Consider the following 10,810-nt stretch of genomic DNA (forward strand, 5'->3'; position numbering starts at 1 on the left):
CTCTGTTCCACCTTGTGATGTCATCATGTGATAATACAGGAAGTGCTCCACTGTACTTTTTAAACTCCACACACCTTCACTAGAATCAATGGGAGGATTTCAGCCCTGGAATTGCCAATCCCTAATGAACTAAAGGTAAAAGGCAATGCTAACCACCACTTCATGACATCACACGGTGGAACAGAGCATTTTGAGCTTTGGAGATGTAGACAAACTAATAATAAAGTGTCACTGAAACATGTGTGAATGAAACAAAACACAACTTCAGGTGTGTTTTTGAGGAGGTAACAACATTATAACACGACTTAAAGCTCACGAGCGTCAGTTTTGTGTCATATAGGACCTTTAATAAACACTTTCTGTTAAACTGGGGTAAGAAGTGGTGGTATATTTGCAATGTTCTGTGTAACTTGTATTGCTGTTTTTTTAAGGGGACCCGACCAGGGATTACAAATGAAAAATAACTTCTGAAATGTTAACGAATGTACACAGCCGAAGCAAATACATAAATACATGTTGTTTGAATTTAAAAATAAACATGTAAATTAAATTGTGATATTAAATCTAATCGGTTAAACAGAGAATCAAAACAATAGACTTAACCAAGCAGTAAAACGTCTTCATTCTAAAACTTTTGTCCCGTTGCAGAATAGAATATTTCTTTTACTGTGGATCACACTTGGACGACTGAAGGATTACGCATATTACAAAAACGTCAGGACTTGGTTTGACATAAATAGCGTGTAAAACAGCACAACGAAACTCAAGTTGAATATATTTCATCATGCACTGGTGATTTTTTATTTTATTTTTTCACTTCATTAACGCCACTAACAACTGGGTTCAGCATTCTTATAACTTGCGAGCTGTCAGTTGAAATCTCATACTCTGTGTCCGTAAGCGAGACATGTCAAATACATTCAGCCTTAACATGTGACTTATCGTGAGAGGAAGGGCATCTGGTATAAAAAACATGCCAGGTGTTTCTCTGAACAACGAACTTAACCCATATAAACCAGTCGCAACAACAAAACGAGCACTTTCAATTCATTTTTTTAAAACTTTGATTTATTTGCACAGTCTATATACAAAAAGAAAACGCTATTTATGTAAAGGTGCACTCTGTAACTTTACTGGTCTCCATAGCGATGTTATTGTTTTTCCTGAAGTATGGTATTAAACATATCCATCCAGCGTTTATTTAATTTGGGGCGTTTTAATCGGTCCAAAATACCTTATAATGTGGCCTTATGGTGTTGACAACATTTAATGCCGTATTGTGGGACTTTTCCAGAAGTGATTAACATTTCCACAACAAAAAGCAGGTGAAAAGTTGCATAGTTTAATGGTTTTTATAGTGAACACATGGTCCGGGCTAAAGTTGTGGAAACTCGTTGTATGAAGTGTCTAATCCTGGTTGAGATCTCGGTGTCAGCTCCAGACCTTCTCCATCTGGTCCTGAGGCTTAAACCGGGTCAGATCCTCCTCAGACCTCTTAAAGGCACGGGGCCGCTGCACTAAACGTGAGCCATTCTTAAAGGGAATGATGTCAGTGTGCCAGAGAGGAAACAAGGACAGAGCAGATGGAGGAGCCCGAGATGGAGTCCGTAATGGGATCAAGGATAAGCAGATTTTTCCATGGGGAGAGAAGAGAGAGAGAGGGTCAGGGCAAGGAGACGTATATGACAAATGTGTGTGCCATTCATAAAAAGAGGGATTAAATACAAAAGTGAAAACGTATGTGATTAAAGGTGGAAGGTACATAAATGTTAGATCGCAGTGTGACTCTGAAGTGCTGTGTGTTTGCAAGTTTTCTCCCCGACAAAACCCACAATGTCGATGAAACGTTCTGCACCGACAAAGACGCCTACGAAGGTTTGAACTTTGAGAGAGTTTAAACAAGAGAGAAATGTGAGAAAATGTTAATGCCTGTGTGAGAAAAGTGTATAAAGTGTGTGGTGAGGGGTTTTACAGCCAAAAACATATAGAATAACTGTAAAAAATAAAGCTGATGACTCACGGATTTCGTCTATTGTGGGTTACTTTTAGAATGTAACCCCCGCGATAAACGAGGGACCACTGTAGTACAAATGTGTTTCTCATTCATAAATTACAATGAAATTAAAGAACTATTTCAAATTTACACTAACATTTTAATAATAATAGTGCATGGGACTATTAGACTCTTATTATTTATTAATTTGGTTGTAGCCACAGCTGCCCTAGGGTAAGCTGGCAGCTATTCTGTGCCATCGGCCCCTCTGACCATCAATACAATACAATACACTCACGCACCGCATTCAAACTGGGCAAGGTGGTTCTAGGTTTTGCCGTTGTGTCTTGCTTAAGGGCACAATAATCTGAGTTGAATCGATTCTCTGACACACCAGGATCATGTAGAACGGTTTAATATGAACATTTTACGACCAAAATGACGAGTCTGACAGCAGCAGTTACAGAGAGAGGGGCCACAGATTTTCAATAGAAAGTGAATTGGAGCCAGAGTCGATGGAACCGGAAGCGCGCCCAGGGTCACTTCTTATTTGGAACGCAGCGGCTAACAGGTTAGCTATGTCCATTTACATATACAGTCTATGATTGTGACCCTTGCTGCAGTGTGGACACATCAGGCACTCACAGTTTAAAACAGGTTTAGGTGTCGGTTTGACCTTTTGTTTTCTTCTTCACTGTTGTAAATCCGATGCAATTTACGGTAAATGTGGGGCAGATGCAGAGGCGGTGCCCTGGAATGACCAATACTCCCTCATAGCTCTCCCAAAGATTCTTCCTCACTTTCATAGCACATCCAATTTTGACTAAAAATGTTCAAATGGCAACTACAGTGTTCAAAATGAGACTACCATTAAAAAAACAACAACATACAGATTAGGTTTTATTATTCACTACAGGGGATAACTACATTTTTTTAACATTCTCAACTTGTTTAAAAAAATGGAGCAAACATGATAGGGGGTGGGGGGTACGCTCCATTATTAAAAGACTCTAAATTAACATGTTAAGTGAGATGTTTGTGTTCAGTTGTCCAGGTCTGAGCCATTGTAAAAGAAAAATTCTATTCTATTCTATCAAGTACTCAGTTTTGTTACTTAAATAAAAATACAGATACAGAGGAAAGTTAAAAGTATCACAGGAAAAAATTCTTCTTAGGTAAAAATATTAAAGCACCCGTTTAAAAATGTACTTTAAGAGTAAAAAGTAAAAGTATTTCACACTTGTTGTTCATTTGTTAAAGTGTAAATGCAGTGATATTGATTAAAAATGACACATATTTTGGTCGACAGTAACAATACAAATCAATTTCTTATTTTTTTTAATGAATTTTCTATATTTATTTTGTTTGCTCAAAGTGGAAGCTTGAACTCAAAAACTTTAGTCAGGATGTTAACACGAACATGGTAAAACGAACCCCTTAAATCATACGAAAAGTACTTTTTACTTTTGAGTCCAGTTCAAAAATGTAGTGGAGTAGAAAGTACAGATCCTGCTCTCAAATGTAGTGAAGTAAGAGTAAAAAGTATCCACTGTAAAATCTACTTAAGCAAAGTACACATACCTAAAAAAAAAAACGGCATAAGTACAGTACTTTACTACTTCTACTTCATTTCCTTCCACCGCTGGAGTGGACATTTCGCGGCTCATCCAAGACACTTCTTCAGTTCTGGTCAGATCACTGCTGGACACTGCCTTATATCTGTCTCCTCCCTTCAGACAGATTGAACCACCTCCACTGAAGACCTTACCCCCACCCTCTGCTCCTCCAACCAAAAATGTCTAGCTCCACCCCTGGGCAGATGAGATACACAGGTCTTAGAGTGTTTGTATTGATGTTGCACTGTTTTATACTGAGCCTTGTGCATTTTATATGGAGGTGACCACTTGTCTTGCCTTCTTCACATTCTACTGTATAACATATTTTATTCTGCGTCTTTTACCAAGTCCAAATAAATCAAACTAGACTAAAACTTTTACCTTTTTGAACATCATTAAAAACCTCTGTTACTTTTTTCACTATTTATGCACAAAAAACAGCATTATTTCCAGCGACGGTTAAAAGAGTACGAGTCTGCGGACGCTGTCTCACCTGAGCTCGTGTCCTCTCCACTTTCACATGACTGAAAACCATTAGAGAAATTTCAAACATTTGGGGAACGTGGCTCGTGTCGTCTCTGTGATGTTCAGTGAATTTGAGCTGTCAGACCTGTTTAGGCACAGGCCGGCGGACGACACAGAGACGCTGCATTCATCTTATCACTGTGACATTATGCTGACAGGCTAAAGTTTATGTTTTGGGTTTTTATCAAATTATTCCATTACTTTTATTTTTTGGAAATGTTCATAGATTATTATCACATCCTGAGGCGACGATAGTTCAGCTGGTAGTGTTTAAAATCCACTGATCTGAAGGTTGGCGGTTCGAATCCTGCTCTCAACATAAACATCATTAGTTGAGAGGTCGGATCGATTCCAGCTCCCACACGAAACGAAGGCTGTCGTTGTGTCCTTGGGCAAGACACTTAACCCATCTCGGTTGAACAGTGTCTGTGTACACTGGTGTGTGTCCATAGGAGGAGTCGACAGCTACACGGAGCTTTGTTGTGATGACGTTTACGGCGACGTCAGCTCCCATTGGACAGTCAGCGAACTTGTTTCTTTTATTAAGTTGTTTTAGATGAATATTGCGATTTAAAATGTCTAAATTATAACACAATGATCCACGGGTGTCGTAGATTATAACTATAGAGCCGACACAAGCACAATACGTCTGCTTTAATGAGGTAACGACATTATAACATCGCATAAATCCATGGATCTGTTAAAATAACTAGATAGGGTATTGCTAGCTTACACTTGTCTCGAGTTGGATTAGTGGACACTCATTGGTACCGTAGCGAAAAAATCCCTCCTGCCCAGAAAGGATTTTTGTCAGAGCGCAATGTAAAAAAACACAAACCGCTCGTGTTCGACTGACGGAACATACAGATTTCACAAAGGTCGAATTTTGTTGCGATTTTGACCTATTTTCAAATCATAAACTTTTTCTCACTTAAAAAAACGCTCGGCTATGCTCTGTGTCCGCTCTGGCTAAGCTCAAGTGCTGATTGGTTAGAGCGGTCACATGGTACGACACGAACGAGCATGTGAGCGATGTGAACGACTTCGATGGACGGCCATGTTTAGACCCTTGCTTAAATCTCTTAAGAGTCCATCGTCCATAATATACGACCTTTAATTCATTTAAGCAGATTGTAAGCCAAATACGTACGACACGGTTCTTGTTGTGAACGGTTTTTTAAGAGCCGAGTCCTGGAGCGGCCCTGATCACATTCACTCGTGTGAGCTTCACGTTGGACTCACTGGAATCACAACCTGATCGTGCAGCGGCGGTTTCTTCGCTCGTAACCAGATCTCACTGTAAACCGAATCTGTCGTAACACCACGGTCACCTCACACACAGGTAATTGACAGGGTAAGTACACGTAATACGCCGGTCGGGGAGTAGTCGTCAGGGGTTGTCAGAAGAATCAGAGACTTATCGATACTAAAACTATTATCGAACGAATGATGGTGAGCGGCATCAGAACAAGTATTAGACACACCAGTATACACCCATGGACCACTGAGGGAGTACACAGATGTACAGTGGTGGATGAAGTACTCAATGTTGTTACTTAAGAAAAAGTGCAGATACAGAAGTAAAAAGTTACTCAAATAAAAGTAAAAGTATCACATGAAACTTATATAAACTTGTATATATGAAAAAGTCTATTTAAGTAAATGAATTAAAGTATCTGTCTAAAAATGTAGCTTTGTGTATTAATTTTTGTTTTGCTCAAAGCTGAAGCTTGAACTCGAAAACTTTATTCAGGATGTTTCTACGAACATGGTAAAAATACTCCTTCAAATCATATGAAAAGTACTTTTTACTTTTCAGTCCTGTGCAAAAATGTAGTGGAGTAGAAAGTACAGATCCTGCTCTCAAATGTAGTGAAGTGAAAGTAAAAGTATGTAAAGTCAACTTAGGTAAAGTACAGACATCTAAAAATGTCCATCCTCTCTCTCACTCCCTCCTCTTATCTCTTTTCTCCCTCTCTCTCTCAATGCTACCCTCCACTCTCTTTTTCGCGGTGGTGTCTCTAACTCCCTTCCTCTCTCCTTGCTTCATCTCTCGCCCCCATTCTCCACTCTCTTTCACACTCCAGCTTTCTCTCTCCCTTCCTCATTCTCTCCCACCCTCCTACCCTATCTCTCTCTCCTTCTTTCTCTCCCTGCCTCCTTCTCCCTCTCTTTGTCTACCCCCCTCTCTCGCTCTCTCTCCCTCTCTCCCTTTGTCTCCCACTTTCACTCTCTCTTTGTTTCCCTGGCTCTCTCCCTCCCTCTTTCTTTGTCCCCCTCTCCCTTTCTCTCTCTACCTCTTTCCCTCTCTCTCTGTCTCTCGCTCCGTCCCTCCCTCCCTCTCTCTCTGTGTCACACACTGTCTCTCCCTTTCCCTCTCTCTCTTTCTCTCCCCTCCTCTTTCCCTCTCTCTCTTTGTCACCCTCTGCCTTTCTCTTTCTCCCTTTCCCTCCCTCTCTTTCTCTCCCTTCCTCTTTCCCTCTATCTCTCTGTCACACTCTCTCTCTCCCTTTCCCTCTCTCTCTTTGTCTCCCTTCCGCTCTCTCTCTCTCTTTCTCTTTCCCTCTCTCTTTGTCTCTCTCTATCTCTCTTTCCCTCTCTCTCTTTGTCTCCCTCTCTCTCCCTCTCTTTGTCTCCCTCCCTCTCATTCTCTCCCTTTCTCTTTCCCTCTCTCTCTTTGTCTCCCTTCCGCTCTCTTTCTCTCTCTTTCTCTTTCCCTCTCTCTCTTTCTCTCTTTCCCTCTCTCTCTTTGTCTCCCTCCCTCTCATTCTCTCCCTTTCCCTTTCCCTCCCTCCTTTCCTAGTTGAACCGGTTTGACAGATTCCCTCGTGTCTTTTCTCTTCCCTCGGGACACGCTCTTCACACATAAACATTGAGTCATGGCTGATACCTGAGGTGTTCACGTGGCACTCGGCTCGTGACCAAACCGGAAATAAAAGTCAAACTCAGACAGATGTGATGGTCCGACTGGAGGAGAGAGTCTAGACACGAGGAGAGTCTAGACACGATGCAAATGAAGAACTGATGAGACGTGCACAGTGACAAATGAAGAGAAAACAACAGATTTGAACATGGGACAAGCCAATATCATAGACTGTACATATTAATGGACATGCTAACCTGCTAGCCGCCGCGTGGCAAACAGGAAGTGATCGTGGGGGCGCTTCCGGCTTCATCGACTCTGGCTCCAATTCACTTTCTATTGAAAAACTGTGGCCCCTCTCTCTGTAACTGCTGCTGTCAGACTCATCATTTTGTCTTAAAATGTAAAATATTAACCCGCTCTACATGATCCTGGGGTTTTTATTTCAATATTGTGTCCGAAACTCAAGATATGAACATTAATAGTAATAAAATCAGGCGCCTTCTTTCCCTGAGGTCACTGCTGCTGGCGTTAGCAACAGGTTTGATTGACAGCGTTGCTAAGCGCGTTCTCCCTTCTAAACCGAAGATTTAGATTGGCTCTTTGGTTGCTATGATACTTACGATAAATGAGAAGAAACAATTATATAATTCCGTCTCTCTATCTGTCTATCTATCTATCTATCTATCTATCTATCTATCTATCTATCTGTCTATCTATCTATCTATCTATCTATCTAGCCATTCTTTACACCTCTTTCTGCTCTTTTCATTCAGTTGTTTTATCATACATATTGTTGAAGCTCTGGCAGGTCTCCACGTCAGATGTCTTTGTTATTCACGGCTCGTCTATCCAAACAATCTGACGTCCATCTGTCAGTAAGCCGCGTTTATTTTTAGCCATCGTTTAATGTTTTTATTTATTTTACTTTGCCTTCAAAGTACTCCAAGATATGAACCGGGTCCAAAACAGGATTATTCTAGAGCTATACTGGTTATAAGCAAGGACTAAGCTGAAAGTTACGCAAAACTGACGTCAGGTTATAATGTTGTCTGTTACATCTCCAACGCTCGAAATGCTCTGGTCCACCTTGTGATGTCATGAAGTGATATTAAAACAACATTATAACATACACGAGACACTTGAGCGCTTTAGTACGTATTTCATTTACTCATTTTAGACCAATGACCCTAACGCTCCCACTGTTGAGTTATCAGACTATAACTTCCTTTCTCACAGCTCACCTCTTAAAAGTACAGTATTTCTTGTTTACCATGAGTCACTGCAGTACTTTCAGATGTAATAGTGTCTTTATAAACAGTCTGACACCTCCGATCTGTCGCACACGCAGCTCTGAAGTGCCTCTGATTCCGCGTTAGTCACTCTGCCATAAACCAGAACACATCATCGCTCTTTTATGGGCCTATAAAATGACAGATTTATTCATAACACCTGTTTTTACAAGGGCGGGTGGTTTATCAGGTTATGGGAGCGGCTCAAACCAAAACAACAAGATTTGGTTCCAGCTCGGACCGAGTTTTGTTGTTGTGTCCTTAGGGAAGACGTTTCACCCGCCTTGATTATGAATGTGGAGGTGTGTGTGTGTGTGTGTGTGTGTGCGTGTGTGAGTGCTGGTGCAGATTGGCAGCCTCGTTTCTGTCAGTCTACCCCAGGGCAGCTGTGGCTATAATAGGATCTTAGCATCACTGTGTATGGAGAAAATGAAAAAGGACTTCAGTGTGTTTGCTACTGACCTTATGCCTTTTAATGCTCCAAACTGGGCTTTTTTTTTGTGGTGGCATGTCCAGGCGCGAATCCCATTTATTTCAAGGGAGAATTTGGGAAAAGTTTTGCAGCAGGTTGTGTAAAATGTTCTACGTTCATGTCGTAAACTGCGTAAAGAAGTGGACTAAGGGAGTGTGACATCTCCTACAGCGTTTGACTCCAGACAAATGAACTCAATGAGGCGAGCGGTTAAAGGAATTGTTACGTGCTGGTGCCGCTTTGCTCCATTATCTTAAGTGTATTTTTTATTTACGCTTGTTTTGGCGCGTGCTTTTAGGTTACAAAATGTCACAGTTGGCCCGGTGCCGCATGTTTTTGTTCTATTTGGCTCATCAGGTCCGCCTTTCTATTGTTACTTTGTTTTGGGTATGGGAGGGCGTTTTTGGCATTTTAAAATAAATTCAACTTAACTTAAAATAAACTATTTCACTTTTCGTAACCCGTTGACTCCTGTGTCCTCTTTAATGTTTGATCCACCCGAGTTGTAACAATCATAGCAACCAAACAATCGATCCTGAGCTCGCACCACTGGTTTATCAAGGAGCGGACACTTAGCAACGCCGTCAGTCAAACCTGTTGCTAACGCTAGTGGGAGCGACCTCGGGGATCTTGATCTTGATTTACAGACACAATAGCAAAATAAAAAACACCAGGATCATGTAGAGCGGGTTAATCTGAACATTTTAAGACCAAAATGACGAGTCTGACAGCAGCAGTTACAGAGAGAGGGGCCACAGTTTTTCAATGTAAAGCGAATTGAAGCCAGACACGATGGAGCCGGAAGCGCCCCCATGATCACTTCGTATTTGGAACACAGCGGCTAGCAGGTTAGCTATGTCCATTTATATATAGTCTATGGCTACGTGCGACATTTTGAGGACTTTTTCCCATTCGTAAGATATCACACTTGTTTTGAATTGTTAATCACTACGGCAACGGTCATTTTGAATCACTCTTAAACCCATAAATCTTGCGCATGTCTGACCTGTAATTTTCTTCTTTTTATTAATTTAGCGTATTATATCACACAGACCTTCAAAGCTCAAAATTTGAATTATTTATGGCCAGAGCGGACAGAGACTCTTTGTACAACGAGAGCCGTCCATGAGTCACCGCTGGCTCCGAGCTCGGCGAATCTGAAACCCAATCACCTGAAATTCAATTCACTTTATACAGAGCTGCGCCGTGTCCCGTCTGGACCCGGGCCTTTCATAAAAACAGGGCGGGTCAGGTGACGAGATACGCCCTTGGGTGCTAGGTTAACCGACAAATACATGGGAATAACATTATCACAGCTGCTATCATAACTGTAGATCTAAAGGCCATTGTTACCGGCAAAGTTTTGTAATGGTATTTTTGTGTTATTGGAAGAGCGTGATTTACAGGAGGTTGTGTCATCTTTACCGCAAGTGATGCAATCCGTAAAGTGCTGACGCATTAAGGGCAGATGATGGTGATGATCTGTTTATTTTGACAGTAAAAAAAAAAAGTCTTATGTTGTAGTTATACAGCCAAACTCACATGTCTTATCTTGATATACATAACAACCTTCTATCGCACATTTGTGTCATGTTTAGTGGATTATATAGACAATTACTGTGCTTTTTAAACCACATCAAAAGTATATATAGTCATCCATGTCATCCCGCGTGTTTTTTGTACTTTTATTAGTTAGTGAAGTAAAAATGTATTGATGTCACTCTAATGAAACTAAAATTAAAATTAGCTACGGTGGTAAAATATTTTGGTAGGATGATGGCATGAAAACTAGCCAAATGGGTTTCAAAGTTTCCCGTTTATAGGCACCATTTTAAGGACTTTTAGCCATTCAAAACATTAGGTGTATTAATTCAAAGTTCAAAATTAATTGCTATGGTTTTGGAGCTAATTTTCATCTATAAAACCAATGAATAAAGAAAATGGAGAACAGATGATGGGTATTTTACACATTAACTAGGCTCAGTGTATAGGTAAAAAGACAGGTCTACCAACTACTGCACATCTGTATGGATAGAGTAGAAATAAAAA

This window comes from Periophthalmus magnuspinnatus, chromosome 5, assembly GCF_009829125.3.
Source record: "Periophthalmus magnuspinnatus isolate fPerMag1 chromosome 5, fPerMag1.2.pri, whole genome shotgun sequence".
NCBI classification, from domain to species: domain Eukaryota; kingdom Metazoa; phylum Chordata; class Actinopteri; order Gobiiformes; family Gobiidae; genus Periophthalmus; species Periophthalmus magnuspinnatus.